We start from the raw sequence: 24,820 nt of genomic DNA on the forward strand, positions 1-24,820 counted from the left end.
CAGGGAGGCTTGGCGTGCTGCGATTCATGGGGTCGCAAAGTCGGACACGACTGAGTGACTGAACTGAACTGAACTGACTTAAAATGTTGTGTTAATTTCTGCTGTACAACAAAGTGGTTCAGTTATATATACGTTCTTTTTCATATTCTTTTCCTTTATGGTTTATCACGGGATATTGAATCTAGTTCCCTGCACTACACAGCAGGACCTTGTCTTGGCATCATCTCAGCAAGGAAAAGAATAAGGACATGGCTGAAACTTTTGTTCTTGGTACATTTTCTAAGTGATCTGCATCCACATGGGCGGTGAGCCTTCGCAAAATGAATTCTCTTTCCTGGTGCTTACAAAGCAAACTGCCATGAAGCCTGACGTAGGACAGTTGGGCCCATATGGTCAGTTCTCGTATGCATTAACCTATTGCTTGAATACAAATGCCCTATGCAGCTCTCTTGGCTGTCAATGGCAAAGAGCATGTGGCATGCACATCAGAGATGAGTAGAAGAGATGGTTGCCTATCATGTAACTCACATCCTTACTTCCTCACAAGCAGAGCCACAAGTATTTCCAAACCACAAAACAAAACTCACTTATCTAAGCTATAAACACTTTAGTTGCGTGCATTTATACAATGTTAGGCATAGTTGGATGTGTTTGTTCTTTCATATATCTGTCCTCCCTTCGGCTCAATGTCAAAAAGTATATGGTTATGGGTTTTTGCCACAGGTTATTGTTTAGAGTGAAGATGTGAAGTACATTCTGAATCCAACGGCTTTGTGTAAGTTGAGTTATCAACTAACTATCTGGTGCTAAAATCTCAAAGAACAATGTGCCAGTTAGAGGAGTGGAGGAAGGCAAAAATTGCTTCTATTTTCTATGATATTTGTTATTTAGGCTAAGAAGCTGCCCATCATCTCTTTCAACCTAGAAATTTTGAAAAAGGAGAATATAGGACCTTCTACTTTCAGAATGATTTCCGTGCATTAAGTTTTACCACTCATTTAATTTCATAAAGGCATTTTTGTTCTTGAAATGCTTATTCCAGATAAGAAAATCTCCCATCACAACTATGTGAAGTCAGACCCAAAGAACACATTTTGGCCACGTCTCTTGACCAAAGAGTGGGACTCAGTATCAGGACTTGTTTTTCTCCCCAAGACAGATACCACCAATGTTAGACTGCATTCGCAATGGAAATCATTGCTTGGGCACTGAATCCAGCCACAGAGGATTTGGCAAAAAGGCTGTAACCTCTTCTTTCTCCTCACCAGTGAGAATCCCACCACAGGTTTCCATCCGTTGGTGACCTCCATCCTGGATTACCTCAATGCCCTTTGCTCAGGGCTATGGTTAGAGACCTCCCAGAAGCACCAGCTGTTGGTAGAGAATGCATCAGTTGTCTGGCTGCTAACGGGCATAGGCTGACGTGACTGGAGTGGCTCTGAATCCCCAGGGCCCATCTGGCTTAGGCTGATGGCCCCAAGCCCTTTCATCAGCCTGAGTCACTGAGATTTTCCAAGAAGTATATTGGGCTCGTTGACATTTTGCAACTTCTAAACCTCCATGGATGTTCACCACTTCCTGGCAAGGAGATGGACTGAATATAAGTAATTATAGTTGATGGCCAGTTTCTAGTCTAATTAACAAATATGTAAAATAGAAGCAATTTTGCCTTCCTTCACTCCTTCGACTTGCACATTTTTCTTTGGAATTTTAGTCCTAAATGATCAGTTGATTACTCACACAAAGCCTGCTTCAGAATGTATTTCACAGTTTCACTCTAAGCAATAATCTGCAGCAAAAAGTCTTACCATATACCTATGAGAATGGATAGATGTAAAAGAAGACAGTGATGTTTAACTAACTAACCCTTACCTATGCACAGTGAATTAGGCAAGAAATTGGCAGTAAAGAAAACATGACTCTCTTGAAAGGATGCCATGCATGCATATGCTTATCAACTGGAGGCTACAGGTCCACAGCCAGATGGCCTCCCTACCCGGGTCCTAAACCATCGCACCAACTAATTAAGATTTTGAAGAAAAATGAATATGAAATAACAATTTTCATCAGGGAATACATACTTGATTCTGCTTCCTCTGGTCTTCAATGAAATCCCAGATTATTAGCTAGTATCCCAGGTCTGTTGACTATGGAAATATGATTTGACCAAAAAAAAAAAATAGCAAGGCAAAATGTCATTGGTTTTAAATGTTTCACTTTCAAAAGTTTGCTTTTATAGAATACTCACCTAGAAATCAGAATTGGAAATTGTTGCACTAATTATATGAAAGGCTCTGATGTACTCAGTTGTTATTTAGGTTCTATTATTTTGGGTTTTGGACTAGTCAGTTTATTTAAAACTGGGCTTTAGAAACCAATCTTAAAACAGTGATTGAGGTTAACTAAAATAACACTGTGTATACACTATACGAAGGTTTACTAAAATAGCTGTCAGGTTACTGTCATTGAGATAACTTCTGTTTCACTCAAAGGGATAAGTTTTGATGGTGACAGATGGGGAAGCCTGGTGGGCTGCCATCTATGGGGTCGCACAGAGTAGGACACAACTGAAGCGACTTAGCAGCAGCAGCAGCAAAACTTGACTTGGGCTTGAGGAAGACAATCCTTATGCAAATCCTTACAGCACAATCAGTCGCTCATGCTGTGACAGCAGACCTTTCTCCAAAGAAGACCTCCAGATGACTAATAAACACATTTAAAAATGCTCAACATTGCTCATTATTAGAGAAATACAATCAAAACTACAATGAGGTATTACCTCACACCGGTCAGAATGGCCATCATCAAAAAATCTACAAACACTAAATGCTGGAGAAAAGAGAACCCTCCTGCATTGTTGGTGGGAACGTAAATTGATACAGCCACTGTGGAGAACAGCATGTAGATTCCTTAAAAAAAAAATAGGAATAAAAATTACCATATGATCCAACAATCCCACTACTGGGCATATGCCCTGAGAAAACCATAATTTAAAAAGACACATATACCCAAAGGCCCTATTCACTGAGGCCCTATTCACAATAGCTAGGACATGGAAGCAACCTAGATGTCCATTAACAGATGAGTGGATAAAGAAGTTGTGGTGCATATGTACAATGGAATCTTACTCAGCCATAAAAAGGAAAACATTTGAGTCAGTTATAGGTGGATGAAATTAGAGTCTATTACACAGAGTAAAGTAAGTCAGAAAGAGAAAAACAAATATTGTATATTAATGCATATATATGGAATATAGGGGGCTTCCCTAGTAGTTCAGTTCATAAAGAATCTGCCTGCAATGCAGGAGACCACTGTTCGATTCCTGGGTCAAGAAGATCGCTTAAAGAAAGGCTAGGCCACCCACTTCAGTATTCTCAGGTTCCACCACTCCCTGGTGGCTCAGATGGTAAAGAATCTGCCCGCAATGTGGAAGACCTGGGTTTGATCCCTGGGTTGGGAAGATCCCCTGGAGGAGGACATGTCAACCCACTCCAGTATTCTTGCCTAGAGACTCCCCATGGACAGAGGAGTCTGGCAGGCTACAGTCCATGGGGTCACAAAGAGCTGGACATAACTCGTTGAGCAACAACGCACAGCACAGCACATACATGGAATCTAGAAAGATGGTACTGATGAGCCTAATTGCAGGGCAGCAGTGGACATGCAGACATAGAGAAGAGACTTGTGGACCCAGGGGGAGAAGGAGAGGCTGAGATGAATGGAGAGTGTCGCATTGAAACACATACATCATCATATGTAAATTAGATAGCCAGTGGAAACTTGCTGTAGAACAAGGGAGCTCAAATCAGGTGCTCTGTGACAGCCTAGAGGGGTTGAATGGGGTGGAAGGTAGGAGAGAGGTTCAATAGGGAGGAGACATATGTATGCCTGTGGCTGATTCATGTTGATATATAGCAGAAACCAACAAAGTATTGTAAAGCAATTATCCTCCAATTAAAAATAAATAAAATTTAAAAAAATTTTAATGAGTAGGCAGAATGACCTACCCCAGGCATTAGGGTGAAATCATCCACTATCCAAAGAGAAAAACAGTCCATAATCAAAAATGTTAAGTTAATGGACACTCATAAGTTGAGAAAGTTAAATGAATTATCTAGATTCATACAATGAATTCCCTGAATGTTGTTTTATGTTAGTCTGTGTATTAAGGTAACTCTGTAGAAATCGTTACTATCTGGATATCAGACATTCGCAGGAGTGTTAGCAAAGAGGAGCTTAGGACAAAATGGCATATTCAATGAAGACAATTACAGGAGAAAATTCATGTTAAGTTACACTGACACTGATACTATTCATGTGTTACAGGGATACAGCTTATATGATATGTCTCCCTAGAAAGACCTGGGGGCAATCCTGCTTCTTCATGAAGCCCCCTTCACAACACCAGTTACCTGCATCTTGGTCCCACACTGGCTCAGCCAGTTACCAGCTACTGGGCCATGTGTCTGCCCACACACTTGCTGCAAATGTAGTGGTCCTGCAGTAGCGTCACCATTTAAGGACTCTGCCCCAAAGGCAGATGTACATTGCCTGACATTACATCAGGATCAATTTCCCTTCTTGTTCCCTTCTTACACTTAAAGATACTTTGAATTCAATGCCCTACAGATATTCCTTTGATTCTTCTCTGGGTCACCAACCTTCAGTCAAGAACCTTGCACATTCCTGGTTGCCTGAGATTTTAAAAGCCTGTCCAAGCATCAGCATTGGTCTGAATAGCATGTTCACCAGTCTGCAGCAAAAGTTAGGAGAGAACCAAAGGGCAAGGGAGTGATTTATTTTTCTCCCAAATTTAAACAGATACTTTGTAAAGGCTATCAATAGTTTAACTACACATACTTCTTATTTTTCTACTTTTTGGTGTTCTTCCTTCTGAAAAATGATGGTCATTGATTGACTACAAGTTTTCCTTAATGGTCTGACTTTGCTAAACATAATATAAATATAAGATGAATATCATGTTATTCCCTCCCTTCCTTCTTTCTTTCTTTGTCTCTTACATTTTTTTTGTTCATTTTTTATTTCACTGTTTTGTTCAATTCAAATCTGTGAAAAAAATGGGGCATTTAAGATTCACTGGTCACCAGGCTGTATCGATGAAATGTCAGTGTCCACCTTGTACTGACCACGTAGTTTCACTCAAATCTGTTCAAAGTGCACTAAAATCTACCCCTGCACAGTATCAGTGTGCAAGGAGAAATTCTGTATTTTCCATGGCAGGACTCTGGTAAGAGTATCTGGAAAGAAGGAGAGAGAGAGAAGGGAGGAAGGAAGGCAAGAAAGAAGAAAGGAAGGAAGGGAAGGAGGGAAATGAATGGGGGAGGAAGAGAGGGAGGGAGGAAAGGAAGAAAAAGGAAGAAAGAAAAAGAACAAAAGAGGAAAGAAGAGCGATTCTGTTAGTACTGTGGTCTCTCATGCTTTCCATTCAAATGTCCCCTCTAGTCAGGCTTAGCTTTGTTGCTATTTACAGCTGATTGGAGACATCATCTCCTGCCTCAGGTGTAGGTTTGGTCTGAACACCCACCAAGAGAGTAAAATCAGTGGGTCCAGGGAGGCTGTGAGTCACTTTGACTCCAGCAAACTCCAGAGTAACTGGATCACTGCTGTGACAGCTCCTTGACAAAATAAATAGGAAAGTTGAAGCTTGTGAGGCACATAAAGAGATGCAGCAACCTTGAGGACAGCCTACTGTCCCCAAAGATGCCAAAGCAGTAGATGAGGAAGAAGGTCAAGGTCCCATCCCAACCCTGTACCATCCCGCAGTGGTGTCAGTTTACAATTGTTCACTTTGCTTACTAGAATAACAGAAGATTAAAGATTACCCGGGAAAGATGCCAGAATATAGAGAACCAGGCCTGTTTGAGTCACCTTTTAGGACCAATGAGACAGGCGTGCTTCCCAATCTGATTTTGCTCAGTCCCCCTCAGACAGTGCTCCAAAAGTGAAGTGCCAGAAAAGACACTATTGAATGCCTGTGTATGTGCTAAGTCGTTTCAGTCATGTTCTACTCTTTCTGAACCCATGGACTGCAACTCACCAGGCTCCTCTATCCATGGGATTCTCCAGGTAAGAATACTGGAGTGTGTGGACATGCTCTCCTCCAGGGGACCCTCCCAACTTAGGGATCAAACTCACATCTTATGTCTCCTGCACAGGAAGGTGGGTTCTTTACCACTACCACCACACGGGAAGCCCCCAGTGCACTATTATTAATTTCTAAATATGAGGGGCTATCAACTAATACGGGGCTTCCCAAGTACCGCCAGTAAAGAACTGGTAAAGAACCCCCCTGCAGGAGACACAATAGACACAGGTTTGATTCCTGGGTCGGGAAGATCCCCTGGAGAAGGGATAGGCTACCCAATCTAGTATTCCTGAGCTTCCATGGTGGTTCAGATGGTAAAGAATCTGCCAACAATGAGGGAGACCTGGGTTCAATCCCTAGGTTGGAAAGATCCCTTGAAGGAGGTCATGGCAACCCACTCCAGTATTCTTGCCTGGAGAATCCCCATCTGCTTTTAAGACACATGCATATATAATAAAGATATAGTCAAACAAGAACAAATGCTTTTGGAGAAGGGCATGGCAATCCACACCAATATTGTTGCCCGGAGAATCCTACGGACAAAGGAGCCTGGTAAGCTACAAGTCCGCAGGGTCACAAAGAGTCAGACACGACTGAAGTGACTCAGCATGCACACAGAAAGAGAAATCCTTTTTTTCTACAATAATATATACCTCAAGGAACCTGACACATTTCTATCCCCATTAATAACAGAAAAAAGGTAGGGATATCATTATTGCCTCCATCACTGAAGATTATTTGGCATTTTTAGCCAATTGATTCAGATATGAAGCCTAAACTAGATAATTCACTCCTGAAAGCAAAGGCACAGACTACCTTAATTTCTCATATGATTATCTGTCTTTAAAAAGCCAAAGCAGGTAATTGGTAAGCAATTAAAATGAATAAAAGAATTAGACCAAAGGAGAATGGGCATTAAAAAAAAAATACAAAGTCAATGATTTTAAAAGTGATTAAATTGCTAAAAGGATTATTTAGAGAATTAGCAGCATGGGAATGGAAGTAGGCTTTGGTGGCTGGTTATTATTAGTTAGAGAGGCAGACAGGGATTCCCCCATCCCCCTTTGCCCTCCTCAGTGAAGAAGGAAAAGGAGCAAAGACAGGGTATCATACAGAGTGAAGTCAGAAAGAGAAAAACAAGTTTTATACATTAACGCATATATGTAGAATCTAGAAAAACTAGGATAGATGGTCTTATTTGCAAAGCAGAAATAGAGACACAGTTGTAGAGACACAGTTGTAGAGATCAAACATATGGATACCAAGAGGAAAGGGGGTGTGGGAGGAATTGGGAGGTTGGGATTGGCATATATACACTATTGATACAATGCATAAAAGAGATAAATAATGAGAAGACACTGGGAATGCACAGAGAACTCTGCTTAATGCTCTGCGTTAACCTGAATTTGAAGAAAGTACGAAAGGGAGGGGATATATGTGTATGTATAGCCGATTCATTTTTTCTGTATAGTAGAAACTAATACAACATTGTAAAACACTATACTCTAATAAAAATTACTTTAAAAAAAGAAGAAACCAAGACAAGAGCAGTGAAGAGACTGGGGTGGGGTTGAGCAGGGTGTTTAATTAAAGTGGAAGCTGAGGGAAAATGCAAAGGAGAGGACAAGCTGGTTTTTCAGAATCTTCGAATCTATGCAGAGAAATCTAAACCTGATTCAGGAAGAAAATAGAACACAAGAACTAAGAGAAGAAAAACAATCTTGGTGCTGCTGCTGATTAAAAGTCTGCTGTCCCCCTCCTTTTCTTCAAATTTCTGTTACTTTATTGTGAATGTTAGAGACTTCTTGCAAATATCTTTAAGCTGTGCTTACTGGTTAAGCTTACTTTCTTCCATAAGCTTTTGTTAGCAGTCTATGTGGTACTGGGTATGCAGCAATCAAGAAGATAAATTTCCCACCATCTGAAAATGGAAAGGGTACCATGTCTCTAGATAATGTTGTAATTTAGAAATTCTTCTAAAATAAAAGTTTGGGTCTGATACATTTCTAATCTGAGTGGGGAACATTTTTCATGGGATAAAAATCAATGGAAGAAATAAAGTGTGTGTGTGTGTGTGTGTGTGTGTGTGTGCGTGCGTGCACTTAGTCACCAAGTTGTGTGCAACACTTTGCAACCCCATAGACTGTAGCCAGTCAGGCTCCTCTGTCCATGGGATTTTTAGGGCAAATATATTGGAGTGAGTTGCCATGCCCTCCTCCAAGGGATCTTCCCAACTCAGGGATCGAATCTGAATCTCCTGAATTAGCAGCAGATTCTTTACCATTGAGCCACCAGGGAAGCCAGAAATAAAGTATGGATAGATTCAAATACATAAAATCTTTACCACTTTGTCAAAGCTTCTAAATTAAAAAGAGAAAAATGGAGAAAATCTAAGCAAACATTTAACCTAAATGTTTATACTAATAATTAAGAAAATGGAAAGCAAATAGATACAATGTTTGCAACAAACATGTATATTCTGATTATGAAGACACTGACTTGATAAATCCAAAAGATGTGATCTGACACTGCTATGGTCTGAGTATCTGTATTGCCCCCAAAATGTGTTGAAATTCTAATCCCCAAAGATGATGGTTTGAGGAAGGGGGACCTTGGGAAGATGCTTAGATCATGAGGGTAGAACCCTCAGGAATGGGACTGATTCCCTTATGAAAGAGGCTCCAGGGAGATCCCCAGCAGCTATGAACCAGGATGAAGGTGCTCATCAGAGAATATGTCCATGCTGGTGCCTTGATCTTGAACTTGTCAGCCTCTAGGATTGTGAGAAATAAATTTTTGTTTATAAGTTACCTTATCTGTGATATTTTGGTATAGCAGCCTGAATGAACTCAGACAGACACACAACCAATACTGCACACTTTGAAAAACACTGAATTTTTATCATTAAAAAAATTTTTTTAATAGATTTTACTAAAATAACTGAATGTAATAACATTTAAAAAGTCTCTATTTTAAGGATGAGATGTGTCTAATAAAGATTTAAAAAGCAGCTCAATTCACTTTGGAAACATTCTGTCCCCGGCCCATCACCCCACTTTACTGCAACTTTCAATTCCTTTGTTGATCTTACTTGAAATGCTACTTTGTGTCACTCTGTTTTCCTAATTATAAATTAAACTAGATTCCTGAGTTGTCTGATTCAGGACTATCTGAGCTTTTTCTTTATATCAAATCCTCTTTTCTTCCACTCTTAAGTGTAAATGCTAACTCTCTTATCAAATGTTTCCTACATATGCTTTCTCACCTAATTAGGTAAGAGATTACTTTTGTCCAGCTCTTTCCTGGAAGTACAAAGAAATCTATAAGGAGATTAGGCGGAACATCTCCATGTCAGCCGTACAGACTTAGCTGCTTTTTCAAATCTCCAGGTCTGTCTCAATTTGTCTGCCTTTCTTTATTTTCTGGCTTCAACTCAATTATGCTGCATTTCCTGGACTCTAAGAAACACATTACTTTTCACGTTTTAATATTTCTAAAATTGGAACTTTAATTGAATTTGTCCAAGTTTCTTTGTTACTTTTACTAATTATCTTAATTGCAATGCAGGAGTTCTTTTAAAATAAAGATGGCAGCTTATATTCAATGTAAAACTTGTAAAATATAAAGCACATTGAATTCCAAACTATTTTCTCAAAAGATGAATCTCGCCCTCACCAAAAAACAACTTTGAATCAGTTTAAAAAAACTTAGTAAGATGTGACATTTCTTTCATTATTTACACTTTAAATAATCCCTCTATATTTTGAAGATGTATGTTATGATTTTCCCCCCTGGCACTTTTGTACAAGCAATTCTGGAAGACTTGGAGAAACGGTGAACCACTCGGAAGTTGGGAGGAACATTCTTGCGCAAGGAGACACCTGCTTTATTGAAACAACTGGGCTGCTATTCAGCTGATGCACTGACAAGGCGAAATTGACCAGGTGCATTGGACTGTAGAGTACCATGATGCACTTGGCATCACACAGTAAGTCACCCAGTTGTGTGCTGGTGGATGTTTAACAACTGGCTTTCTGGGGGAAGGGGAAGTCTTCATGTGTAGCATCTCCAATTCCCCTGGTTTCCCCCCACAGCCAATTTTAAGCTACCAACATCACTGAATTGGGGGTTGGCAAGAAATGCACACAGACCCTCCTAGTATTAATAGATTCCAGCACCCATCTGAACTGAATTCCTGGAAAACAAACATGATAAGTTATTGCAGGGTTAAAGAAAGCCTCAGACCAGTGACTAGACTTACTGAAGGAGATGAATTATGCTAGGGGAGCAAGGACAGAAATTTGGGTGAGAAGGGATAACTGAGTCAGAGGTTAAACATATTGTATTGGGGAAAAGTTGTCTAATTGTGGTTTTTTAGGTCATTTATTATGCATATATAAACACCCTCATCTATTTCGTCTATGAAGTCTTTGTAAATGCTACACTGCTCACTGATGCTTTGGGATGAGTTTTGGTTGAGGGGAGGTGGTTGTGGGGAGTATGAATTGCAAAAAAGTGCAGAATCCTGCTTCAAGATTGGTGCAGGACTAAACCTGAAGCTGCATGTTAATAATAACTTAAGAGGACAAAAAGTAGAAGTCAGAGAAGGTGGAAGATTTCCAAAACAGAAAAGTAGAGGGGTTTTTGTTTGTTTGATTGATTGGCTATTTTTCCTGCTAGTGAGTTTTAGTTTATGTGGCTAGCGTAGAGGACAAGAGAGAAACGGCAGAGAAAGGGACAGCGTGGAATGCGGGGCTTTGGGGACTGTATGGCTAAGCCAACAATGTTTGACATCGTAAGTGAAAGTTTCACGGAGAAGGCAATGGCACTCCACTCCAGTACTCTTGCCTGGAAAATCCCATGGATGGAGGAGCCTGATGGGCTGCAGTCCATGGGGTCGTGAAGAGTCAGACGTGACTGAACGACTTCGCTTTCACTTTTCACTTTCATGCGTTGGAGAAGGAAATGGCAACCCACTCCAGTGTTCTTGCCTGGAGAATCCCAGGGATGGGGGTGCCTGGTGAGCTGTCGTCTATGGGGTCGCACAGAGTTGGACACAACTGAAGCGACTTAGCAGCAGCAGCGGTGAAAGTTTCTATGTTCCCGTGATGAAAAATTGATCCAATAATTTTTACAACTCTTTTTTGAAAATTGAAATATGATTCATCTTTCTGTTTTTTTAATTTTGGAGGCTCAGTGGTACAGAAATTGCCTGTTAATGCAGGAGATGCGGGAGATGCAGATTTGATTCCTGAGTTGGGAAGATTCCTTGTAGAAGGAAATGGCAACCTGCTCCGGTAATCTTGCCTGGGAAATCCCATGGACAGAAGAGTCTGGTGGGTTACAGTCTATGAGGTCACAAAAGAGTCAGACATGACTTAGCGACTAAACAATAGTTGATTTACAATTACAATTTAGTTTCAAGTGTACAGCAAACTGATTCAGTTATACACACACACACACACACATATATATTTTTTTTCAGATTCTTTTCTATTATATGCAATTATAAGATACTGAATACAGTGCCCTGTGCTATACACTAGGTCTTTGTTGTTTACCTATTTGGTATATAATAGTGTGTATATGTTAATCCCAAACTTGTAATTTATCCCTTCCCACACCCACTCTCTTCCCTTTGATAACCATAAGTCTGCAAGAATTGCTCCAATATTGATACAATCTGATATAGCCTTCTAACCACACTGATCCTTTCAAGTGAATGGTTTAAAAATTTCTTCTGGATAGAACTTCTTAAATTACACTTACTCAGTTCTTTTCCCAGACTTTCACCAGAGACAATTTCATGGTAAAGTCAAATAGACCCTATGAGATAAGATGCCCACACATTTGACTTCCTTATCACCATCTCACATAGACTGGGAAAATGGGAAGCAGTGAAATTGAAGGGAATTGTCCTTGAGCATCTCCTTTGTCAGAGGGTAGGCCTGGAAATAGAAGCCTGTGTTCGGGCTTCTGATCCTGTTCTCTTTCTCCCAGATGTTATCTTTGTGACTGCCCCAAGCTCTTGGGTACACGGAAGCCACCAGAAACTGGGACAGAGGGCATGGTTATACTTTGGTGATGCTTTGCCCATCATGTGAGAGACAATTTCTATGTTGGTGTCCTTCTGAACTGTGGAGAAAGTGGGGAGAAGGACTGGATGAGGCTGTTCTCTGTGTGGTCCAGAGGCCTTTACTGCAGGAAGTGGGCCCTTCCGGCCACACTGCTACCAGGAATCCTTCTTTCCCCTTATAGTAAACCCTTGTTTATAAATATACGTGCACCCGTATACAAACATATACATCCTTCAAACCTCCAGAGTGGCTCTGAATCCACAAAGATAAATACACAAAGAAGAAGCATGACAGAGACGGATGGACAGAGAAGTATTTTTAATTTTTTAAGAAAACATTTGCTTGCTTTCGGGGAGAAACAGTCGGTTCTAGGGGAAAGGAAACCTGTACTTAGGCTAAACTTCCTCAGGATTAATTATTACTGTATTTGAAATCCAAATGACTTGACCCATCATTAGTGGATAAGTGTAGGCCAGGGAATAAATATCCACTGTGTCCACAATAAGACAGGTACCCGCACCGAGTTCAAAGGCCCCAGGACTCTACCACACACACGTTGAGGCCATCTTTAGAGTTGTGAGGATGACGAAAAGCTGGCTGGCTTCTGAAAGCCCAAGGAGGCAGCCAGCACAACCTCAGCCTAATTAGCAGAAACCACAGGTCTAACCGGCTGCTGAGCCATTCACGTAACCAATCCTGGAGCCAGATGCCACTTGTGGGAAAACATACCTCAGCGCTCCTCGTTGAAATTCCGTCCCTAGGCTCATAAAGAGGGTACTGTGTGAGCCACACAGGCCTGGCTTGGGGCAACTGGGGCCATTCTGTGAGATAGAGCGCGAGGCTCTGCTCTGCGTTCCAAATGGCCCCTGATTGTAAACAGGCTGTTCAGCGCGCCTGGAACTCAGTGGAGGCCCTGCCGCTGTTTTCATGCACGCCTGGGATTTTCACTGTATTCCAACTTGTGTAGGAAAAGGATCAGAAGAGTCTAAAATCCCCTATGAAGTAAATGAACGAAGAAGTGTTTTATCAATAAAGTTTCATTTACACCTCGCATGCGTATCGCTTAAATGACAAAAGCCCGGGAACACCTCACATCTTCTTTCGAACATATGTCTTTTTTTCTCTTCATAAACAGAGTCCAGACCTCAAACACTTGTGTACTTCATAAGTGTTATTTGAAGATGGTGGCATTTGTTGAATTGAATTCGGGCACTTGGCTCACAAAGGGTTCTCTTTGCTCCATTCTATTTAATGTAACTACAACTACCAATTTTTCCCATGAAGGAAACGTTTAATGATATAAATGGATTTTAAAACAATTTGGTACCCTAACCTATGAATGTTGGCACTCAACGTTTTTAATAGGTGTAAGGTCATAGTTCAGTCTTAGTACATTATCTCTTATTTTGAACATTATCTTAGTACATAATCTTAGTACATTATCTCTTAGTTTTCTATAGAAATATCTATCCTGGAGAGCAATATAAAAGCTTTGTTTAGCAACAAATCTAAGTGGATCAGGTCACAAAAGAAGAAAAACAAAAAGCAAAAACCTTTTTGCTACTCAGGACAAAAAAAAAAAAATGTGTAGAGCATATAAGAATTGGTATGATGTCTTTCCAGGGTCTGGAAGAGGAGTTTATTTAAAAAAAAAAAAAAAAACCCAAACGAAACAAAGGCCAAAAGGACAGAAGAGTTAATAATATAATTTCACGGTTTATAAAATATTGGTGAAGTTTGGTGGTGTCTTACATACCTTAAATTTGCCAGGACACACTATCTATTCTCTTAAACCCTTTACATCCATATTGAGCTTCCATTCATATTTCTCATTCTCTACATGATTTCCCAAATTATTTCTTCTGTCTGTCATGATTTCCCATTTTTTTTAGTCAAAGCATCTAATGCTCGTGATTAAGCAATACACAGAAAAATCTTTGCAGATAACAACATGCCCTGATGTCCTGGTGGGAAAAATATTGTTGGGATTATGAGAATAAATCAGTGCATGAAGCAAACTTAATTCCTCCCATCTATGCTGCCCACTTTGATCCTCTCACTTGTTTTTGCCTCATAGCCTCATGCTCCAAGAACAGGGGAGCTTTGTGTGGACTACTATTCAACCAGAAACTATATCTTCAAAAGAAATTGCATATATTATAAGGCATGAGTAGTACAGTAAAAACAGAAAGATGGAGAAAAATGAAATGTGTTGAGATTACGTATACCAAAGAAAAATAAGAAAAGGTAACAAAGAAAGCAAGTAAAGAAAAGGGAAATTTCTACGAAGCTTTTAGACAGGCTCCAAGGCCAGTTGCTCAATCCTAAGAGTGCTTTAAGTATTTCCAATGCATTGATGTACTTGGACAGCAAACAACTTAGCTGAAAATTGGATTTCCTAATATTAAGAAGGGAAAGAATATTGACAGGCAGTGAGAGCATCTGCCACAGACGGCAATTACACAGTACAGATTTTATTCTTTAACTTGAACTAAGGAAAAAAAAAAGGCGAAAATATTTACTGAAATGCGTTTCTATTCCAAAGAATAGAAAATGTGAAATTTTTTCTTTCAGCTTAAGTAAGATATTTCACGTGGAAACTGTTGAAAGGAGTAAAGTGACTAAATCATTCTAAAGAGGGATTTTTTTGTTTCCTCCTTTTATGGTGAGTAGCTTTGAAAGTACCTGTGGTATCCGGATATTGAAGAATCACTGAATCATGAGCTAAAGGACAACTTTACAGAAGAGAGTTAGAGATGTTTAGGAAACACAGTTAAGCTGAATATCAAAAGGGTCTGACATCAACTTTGATGGTTAAAAGTAGGCACTTTTGAGGCTAGCAGAGAGCGAAAGTCTTTGACAGAGTATGCTTTTATTTTCTGAACAAAACAAATCTATTTTGTTCTTTCACAAGGCCAATCATCAAACTCATTCAGTATTGTATATAAGAAAAATATATACAAGAAAATATGTATAAGAAAAAATAAATTTTTAGCTGTGTGTTTAATGAAAAATAGCATTAAATTAAAAGAGAAAAAGTACATTTGAGTCTTTGTAATGTAAGCAGGTTCTGCTGCTGCTGCTGCTAAGTCGCTTCAGTCGTGTCCAACTCTGTGCAACCCCATAGACGGCAGCCCACCAGGCTCCCCCGTCCCTGGGATTCTCCAGGCAAGAACACTGGAGTGGGTTGCCATTTCCTTCTCCAATGCATGAAAGTGAAAAGTGAAAGTGAAGTAGCTCTGTCATATCCAACTCTTAGCAACCCCATGCACTGCAGCCCACCAGGCTCCTCCATTCATGGGATTTTCCAGGCAAGAGTACTGGAGTGGGGTGCCATTGCCTTCTCCAAGCAGGTTCTAGAAGGAGTCAAAAGCTAATAATAAATAAATACAGTAAATTGTTTCAAAGAGTACAGTTGACCTCTGATCCAGACAAGATAGTGTAGGCCCATTTTTCCCTATTTCTCCTTGCTAGGCATAACTCTCACCATAGAAATGGCACAAGAAATACCGAAGAAGGACTTTGAAATGTGGTAGGAAAAAGGGGAGTTTCTTTAGAACCACAAGACTTGAAAAACAACACAGCAAAAGAACGTTTTATGTCCCCTCACCCAACAAAAGAAATCTACGCAGACCATCATTTCCCAATACCTGATCTAACAACAGAAGAGAACTCCCCTGAACTGAATGAAACTCCCTCTAACATCAGGTGAGATCAACAAAAGCCATAAGGGCATTGACTGAGAGGTTCAGGAACAGTAAGCAATGAGGAAAAGTCTTCTCCTCTCCCACCAGGACTGAGTCCCAGGCAAGAGGGACTCGGTGTCAGTGAGAGGGACTCAGCTACAAAAGCAGCCCAGTGCCTGGAAGTTTCTTGTCCCTGTAGTCTAAGTCCATCCTCCCTAACCCAGAGACACCAGAATAGTCCAGAGGCACCAATAGGAGGACCCCAACACACCCTCATCAACTGAGACATATCTGGAAGCCAGGCCTGAAGAAATCCCTGATTTCCCCTCAGGAGGCACCAGCAGAAATTAGAGGGGTCCTCAGTGGCAACACATAAACCAATAAGACAAAAATAACACTTATTTATATTATTATTATTATTATTACATAATATACTACTACTACTACTACTAAGTCGCTTCAGTCGTGTCCGACTCTGTGCAACCCCATAGACAGCAGCCTACCAGGCTCCCCCGTCCATGGGATTTTCCAGGCAAGAGTACTGGAGTGGGGTGCCATTGCCTTCTACGATTACATAATATAAGAATATACCAAAGAATATGTTGCTTTGATAAAGAATCTGAAAATTAAACTCCCAGTGAAATAAAAGCTCACAAAAGTCGGATAAAATCCATGTATGTTAACCTTAAATTGCATGACTGCTAGCTAAAATAAAAGATTTATATGAAATCCAAAGTCTCCTAACATAATAGATTAAAATATTCAGGGTAAAGTAGAAAATTATCTGTCATACAAATAACAAGGAAAATCACAACCCGAATGAGAAATGACAATAAACCCAAATCAACAATGAGTTACATTTTGGAATTATTTGACAAAGATTTTAACATAGTAATCATAAAAATGCTTGAACAATCAATTAAAAATTCTCTTGGAACAAATGAAAAAATGGAAAAATCTCAGCAAAGAAAGGAAAATTATATTTAAAAAACCAAGTGGAAATTAGAAATAAAAAAACTCACTGCATTGACTAAATAATAGAATAGAGATAGCAGAAGATAGAGTCAGTAAATTTTACAACAAAAGTGTAGAATTTACCCAATCTTGCCTACCCAGACAAAATAGCCTAAATGTATATATGTATATATACACACACACACACATACAAAGACTTAGGGACCTTGAGACAATAACAAAAGAGTGGTATTGGAAGAGTATCTAAATAAATGATTACCAACAACTCCCTCAAGTTACCAAAAGACACAAACCTACAGATACAGGAAGCCAAGTAAACCCCAAACAAGATAAACTCAAAAAAACTCATGCCCAGATTTCATAATTAAACTTTTAAAAACTAAAGACAAAAAAATCTTTAAAACATCTAGAGAGAAATAACACATTACCTGTAGGGGAACAGCAATTAAAATTATAGCAGATTTCTGATCTGAAACTATGGAGGCCAAAGAGAAGTGGCACAATGGTTTTCAAGAGCTGAAAGGAAAGAACCGCCCACCTCAAAAACTATATCCAGTGAAACTATCCTTCAGAATAAAGAGATAAGTTATATTTGCATACAAAGAAAAACAAATTTAATGCCAGCCAACCTACCATTAAAGATTGGCTGAAGGACTTTCTTCAGACAAAAAGGAAATGCTAAAAGAAGGACTCTTAGAGTGTCAGGAAAGAAGGATCAATGGAAAGAGCAGAAATCTGTATACAATAGACTATTATTTTCCTGATGAATTTTATAAACCAAAGCTGATACTTCAATGAAAAATTATAACACTGTCTCATATTTAAGACAGGGCTTCCCCAGTGGCTCAGAGATAAAGAATCCACCTGTAATGCAGGAGACTCAGGGGACACAGGAGATGGTAGTTTAATTTCTGGGTTTGGAAGATCCCCAGGAGAAGGAAATGGCAACCCACTCCAGTATTCTTACCTGGGAAATCCCATGGACAGGGGAGCCTGGCAGGCTATAGTCCATAGGGTCATAAAAGCTGAGAGCAGGACTTAGTAACTAAACAACATACTTAAGACAGTGATATTTAAAAGTGAGGAAGATAAAGGAAACTAAATGGAAGTGAAGTTTTCACACTTCACTTGAACTGGTAAAATGTTGATACCAGTAGACTGTGATAAGTCTATATTTTAGACTGTGATAAGTGTATATTTCAATAACTAGAGTTGTCACTATGAAAACTAGAAAAAGAGATAACACACAAAAATACAAGTGAATCAAAATGGAATTTTAAAAAACTTGTCCAAATAGCTCACAGGAAAACAAGAAAAGAGAAAGAGAAGAAACAAAAACCATAAAAAGCAGAAAAACAAGTAGTGAAACGCCCTACTTAAGTGCTAGCATATTATTAATTACCTTGAATGTAAATGGTCTAAATACATCCATCAAAGGACACAGATTGTTCAGCTGATTAAATTAAATGATCCAACTACGTGCTGCTTACAAGAAACTTACTAATGCAGGAGACACAGGAGATGGGTCAGGAAGATTTGACCCCTGGGTCAGAAAGATCTCCTAGAGATCTTGGTCCCCTGGAAATGGCAACCCACTCCCGTATACTTGCCTGGGAAATCCCATGGACAGAGGAGCTTGGTGGACATCACTGAGTGACTAAACAATAACAACAATTAGCAATAAAAGAATCAACCCATTGGAAAGAGAGAATCCTAAATTTATACATACTAAACAAGAAAGCCTCAATATGCATGAAGTAAAAACTGATAGAGCTCAATTCTAAGATGCCCTTTTTTGGTTGCCAGAGGTAGGATGTGAGGGGGTAAGGAAAAAAATAAAATGCACATTTTTTTCATATTTAATATTCCTGGAAACAGATATGTCTCTTAATGCATGAAAATTCTAATGTGAAAAGCTTTTATTTTTAAAAAACTGTCATAAGTTAATAACACATTTTATACATCAGTAGTCTTAGAAATGAGAAAATGTGATTATTGCCTCTGTTTCAAATATATATCCCACTTAATGTTAAGAAAAACAATTTAATAGTATTGATAGGTAGACAGACGCTTAGAATTCCATTCATCCCATAAACTAAATTTCTAAATCAAAACAGACACAAACATACCAAATGATATTAAAGTTTGTCTTGTTAAGACAAAAAGGGTAGAATCTGAAAATACTATTATGAAGTCAGCTTATAAAACAAGAACAATAAATGGCCTTTGTTTTCTACATTGATCAGAATTTTCATCCAACAGCTTCATATTACAGTTTACTACATATTTCGTATTAACTAAACACTGCAAAATGCTCAGACTGGAGACTGGGTTTTGTTTTTGTTTGAAAGAATGAGTAACCGAAAAGCCAAAGTTTGACAGATGTCTGCTGATGCTATGTGTACCAGTTAGTCGACCAGTTCACTTTCAAAATCAATTCTAGGATTCCCCTAATATTTTGGACAAATGCTTATGTCTACAGCTAGGGCTTTAGTCATTCTACTCTGATTGCTCTTGATCTTGAATTTCTCAAGTCCTGCAATAATTACTGTGTTCTCTTCTTTGAACTTAGGGATCATTGTTAAGTGCAGCCAAGCATTTTAGCAAGAATTTGCACAGAAGGTGCAAATGTGTTGTTGTTTTGTCCATTTTAAAACATACATGGAGAATCTTTATGTATTTTCCTTTGATTTGCTTATTTCCCCCTAAATTATGTTTCTGAAATTCATATCTTGATATATTGCTCATTTATTTTTATTGGTGTGCAGTTTTCAAATGTATTTTCATAGTTTATTTGATCACTCTATTGTCAATTTGTTGTTCAGTTGCTCAGCAGTGTCCAGCTCTTTGTGACCCCGCGGACTGCAGCACACCAGGCTTTGCTATGCTTCACCATCTCCCAAAACTTGCTCAAACTCATGTCCATTGAGTGAGTGATACCATCCAAACATCTCATCCTCTGTCATCCCCTTCTCCTCCTGCCTTCAATCTTTCCCAACATCAGGGTCTTTTCCAGGGAGTTGGTTCTTCGCACCATGTGGCCAAAGTATTGGAGCTTCAGCTTCAGCATCAGTCCTTCCAATAAATTCAGGGTTGATTTCCTTTAGGATTGACTGATTTGATCTCCTTGCAGTCCGAGGGTCTCAAAAGAGTCTTCTCCAACACCACAGTTCGAAAGCATCAATTCTTCAGCACTCAGCTTTCTTTATGTGCCAACTTTTATTAGGTTTTTGGATTGTTCTGATGAGCAATGCTAGTATATGTACTTTTATTTGCCTTCTGGAGCTTCCCCAGTGGCTCAGCAGTAAAGAATTCCCCTGCGATGCAGGAGACACAGGAGACACAAATTCGATCCCTGGGTCAGTAAATTCCCCTGGAGAAAGAAATGGCAACCTACTCCAGTATTCTTGCCTGAAAAAATCCCATGGACAGAGGAGCCTAATAGGCTACAGTCCAAAGGTCCCAAAGAGATGGACAGGATTGAGCAACTAAGCAAGCATGAGCACAAACATAACAGTTAATGTAGAGTACATCCTAGACACTGGCTCCTGAGTTGCAGGTATGTATCTATAAACTTGATTCAGTTCAGTTTGGTCACTCAATCATGTCCAGCTCTTTGAGACCCCATGAACTGTAGCACGCCAGGCCTCCCTGTCCATTATCACCTCCCAGAGTCCACCCAAACCCATGTCCATTGAGTTGGTGATGCCATCCAACCATCTCATCCTGTGCTGTCCCCTTCTCCTCCTGCCCTCAATCTTTCCCAGCATCAGGGTCTTTTCCAATGAGTCAGCTGTTCCCATGAGGTGGCCAAAGTATTGGAGTTTCAGCTTCAACATCAGTCCTTCCAATTAACACCCAGGACTGATCTTTAGGATGGACTGGTTGGATCTCCTTGCAGTCCAAGGGATTCTCAAGAGTCTTCTCCAACACCACAGTTCAAAAGCATCAATTCTTTGGAACTCAGCTTTCTTCACAGTCCAACTCTCTCATCCATACATGACCACTGGAAAAACCATAGCCTTGACTAGACGGACCTTTGCTGGCAAAGTAATGTCTCTGCTTTTCAATATGCTATCTAGGTTGGTCATAACTTTCCTTCCAAGGAGTAAGCGTCTTTTAGTTTCATGGCTGCAATTACCATCTGCAATGATTTGGGAGCCCCCAAAAATAAAGTCTGACACTGTTTCCACTGTTTCCGCATCTATTTCCCATGAAGTGATGGGACCAGATGCCATGATCTTCGTTTTCTGAACGTTGAGCTTTAAGCCAACTTTTTCACTCTCCTCTTTCACTTTCATCAAGAGGCTCTTTAGTTCTTGGGTGGTGTCATCTGCATATTTGAGGTTATTGATATTTCTCCCGGCAATCTTGATTCCAGCTTGTGCTTCATCCAGCCCAACATTTCTCATAATGTACTCTGCATATAAGTTAAATAAGCAGGGTGACAATATATAGCCTTGACGTACTCCTTTTCCTATTTGGTAAATCACTGCAGATGGTGACTGCAGCCATGAAATTAAAAAATACTTACTCCTTGGAAGGAAAGTTATGACCAACCTAGATAGCATATTCAAAAGCAGAGACATTACTTTGTCAACAAAGGTCCGTCTAGTCAAGGCTATGGTTTTTCCAGTGGTCATGTATGGATGTGAAAGTTGGACTGTGAAGAAAGCTGAGCACTGAAGAATTGATGCTTTTGAACTGTGGTGTTGGAGAAGACTCTTGAGAGTCCCAGACTGCAAGGAGATCCAACCAGTCCATTCTGAAAGAGATCAGCCCTGGGTGTTCTTTGGAAGGAATGATGCTAAAGCTGAAACTCCAGTCCTTTGGCCACCTCATGCAAAGAGTTGACTCCTTGGAAAAGACTGATGCTGGGAGGGATTGGGGGCAGGAGGAGAAGGGGACGACAGAGGATGAGATGGCTGGATGGCATCACCGACTCGATGGACGTGAGTTTGAGTGAACTCCAGGAGTTGGTGGTGGACAGGGAGGCCTGGCGTGCTGCAATTCATGGGGTCGCAAAGAGTCGGACACGACTGAGTGACTGAACTGAACTGAACTGAACTGAAACTTGATTAGGTGGTACTGAATTGTTTCCAGTGTAGCTGTATTGTTTTAAATTCTCAACAGCAGATTATGAAAGTTCCTAGTATTTGCTTTCCTCACAAATGCTTGGTATTTTCCAACCATTTACTTTTTGCCAATCAGCAGCTATGAAATAGTTCTTATATTTCTTTCATTTCTTATGCTATCTCTTTAATTATTTTAGTGCAGTAACTTCACGGTTTGTTTCTATTTTCTTATTAACTTTTCCACAGAGGTTTGTTTCCTCAAGTAACTTTGTGACTTTTTATTGTGGGTTCTTCAGTAGTGAAGTGAAAGTGTTAGTCGCTCTGTTGTGTCCGACTCTGTGACCCCATGGAGCCTGCTAGGCTCTCATTTTCAAGAGGAAGTCCTATGCACCAGGAATGGTGGAAGTGTTCTTGTGGAGTAATTTTGTCTTCATATTTGCTGGATTCGATTTGTCCCAGACCAGTTTTTCCATAAATATTTCAGCAAGATGCCTTGGGTCTTCACAGTGTCCACTCCTATGTTTTCTGTTCTGGCATTGAATTCTTTATTTATTTCTGACACCTGGGGATTTCTCTTCCTTTTGTATTGGGTTGTACCTCTGTTGTTGTTGCTGGGTTTTATTTTTGTCAAATAAATGGAATGAGAGGGAGTCTTCATGCCGGTTCAGTTTGTCGCAGAAATTCTGGTCTGATTTAGACCAGAGTAAGAGTAATGTCTCAAAGTAAAGTGGTTTGGGCTATAATTTGGTTTCTAATAAAATTCGACCACAGGAAGAAAATGGACTAGGAGTACTGTGATTCCTGGGCTTCCCAGGTGGCACCAGTAGTAAAGAACCTGCCTGCTAATGCAAAAGAACCTGCCTGTAAGAGATTCGGGTTCGATTCCCAGGTGGGGAAGATCCTATGGAAGAGGGCATGGCAACCCGCTCCAGCCTTCTTGCCTGGAGAATCCCATGGACAGAGGGGCCTGGTGGGCTATGGTCCATAGGGTCGCAAAGAGTAGGACATGACTGAAGCGACTTAGCACACGCTGTGATTCCTAGGACTATCACTGCACTGCCAGTTCATTAAATAGCCTTATGGTTTTAAAATGAATCTCATAAGCCTTCTCTAAAGAGGAGGATCAGCTCTCAGAGTATACATAAAATCAACTGTCAAAGCTTGCCAGTCTAAGAGCTAGATGCTAGACTTTGATTCGACTTTCTAATGTCATAAATGCCACCCTGTGTAACTTCTTGGAACACAGCCCGACTATAGGTAATTTTCCCTGGTAATAATACCTCAACTCACTGTTTGCTGAACAAATATATGTGGTTATTATCTACATGCCTTAGCACGCGCTGAAGCTTACAATGCTCTAGTTAACTTTACACATAATCAACCTAAGTTTTCAAAACCTAATTTCAATTGTCTGAAAATTCAGCGGATTGTTTTAGCATTTAATTGCCTTATTTATGAGATACTGTTACTTATGCTAATTGCTTTCAATTTAGATTATTATTAGTTGACTTCTCAAATTATCTCTTCCTCTTAAAAAACTTAAGATAATTTATAATTCTTAGTGATTTACTAAAAAAAGATAAGGAGATTACATGAAACACATTTCTTAGAGTCATCCTGACCCTAAGAAGTATTTAAATAATTTTATTTAATCAAGAAAAAAATCTGGAGTTGATAAAAATGATTCAAAATGTTATATTTTCATGCATTTTGTTTTCTCTTGTATTTTTAAGGTATCAAAGCTTAATTTCTGCCCACTCCCCTTTAAAAATTCATAAATGGCATTCTCTTGCAAGGTAGAGAAATAAACTAAATGTCCTACTTGTAATAGCCTTTGGGGGCTAAAACAGAGCAAATTTTATTAAAAGACTGCTTTAAACAGTTGAGAAAAAAAAAGAATAAGTGAAGGGAGTCATTTTAAATGGATAGGAATCAAGTCTCATCAACATCTAAAATTAAACATACTTCTCCCTTAGTTTTTCCTGAATATGCTGTGGCCATAAATGAATGCTTAATATCTACATTTTCATGGAAAAGAAAATTTAAACAAACTCATACATATGTTCTGCTATACTGCATTGCTCACCACTGTCTATTTTCTATGACTAACTTGCTGTCACTGCATTTCCCTTCCCAGGTGGCTCAGTGATAAAGAATCCACCTGCCAATGCAGAAAACACAAGAGACCAGATTTGATCCTGGGGTTGGGAAGATCCCCTAGAGTGGAAAAGGGCAACCCACTCCAGTATTCTTGCCTGGAAAGTCCCATGGGCAGAGGGGCCTGGCAAACTACAGTCCATGAGGTTGCAAAGAATCAGACATGACCGAGCACACACTCTAGTGCTTCAGTTTGCACATTGATTGGGTGCCTGTTATGTGAGAGACACCACGCTACATGCTTAAGGCAGCAAAAAGATGACCAATATAAGAAAATTTGCTTCCTAAAATCAAGGTAGATTTGTTTTTGTAAACTGGTAAAAATCATGCCAGGAAAAAAATAATAACTATGATAATATAATATATGTTAGGTCAGATCAGATCAGTTCAGTCGCTCAGTCGTGTCCGACTCTTTGCGACCCCATGAATCCCAGCACGCCGGGCCTCCCTGTCCATCACCAACTCCTGGAGTTCATTCAGACTCACGTCCATCGAGTCAGTGATGCCATCCATCCAGCCATCTCATCCTCTGTCGTCCCCTTCTCCTCCTGCCCCCAATCCCTCCCAGCATCAGTCTTTTCCAATGAGTCAACTCTTCGCATGAGGTGGCCAAAGTACTGGAGTTTCAGCTTTAGCATCATTCCTTCCAAAGAAATCCCAGGGCTGATCTCCTCCAGAATGGACTGGTTGGATCTCCTTGCAGTCCAAGGGACTCTCAAGAGTCTTCTCCAACACCACACTTCA

Source organism: Bison bison, unplaced genomic scaffold (genome assembly GCF_000754665.1).
Source record: "Bison bison bison isolate TAMUID 2011002044 unplaced genomic scaffold, Bison_UMD1.0 scf7180017864111, whole genome shotgun sequence".
In the NCBI taxonomy this organism is placed as follows: domain Eukaryota; kingdom Metazoa; phylum Chordata; class Mammalia; order Artiodactyla; family Bovidae; genus Bison; species Bison bison.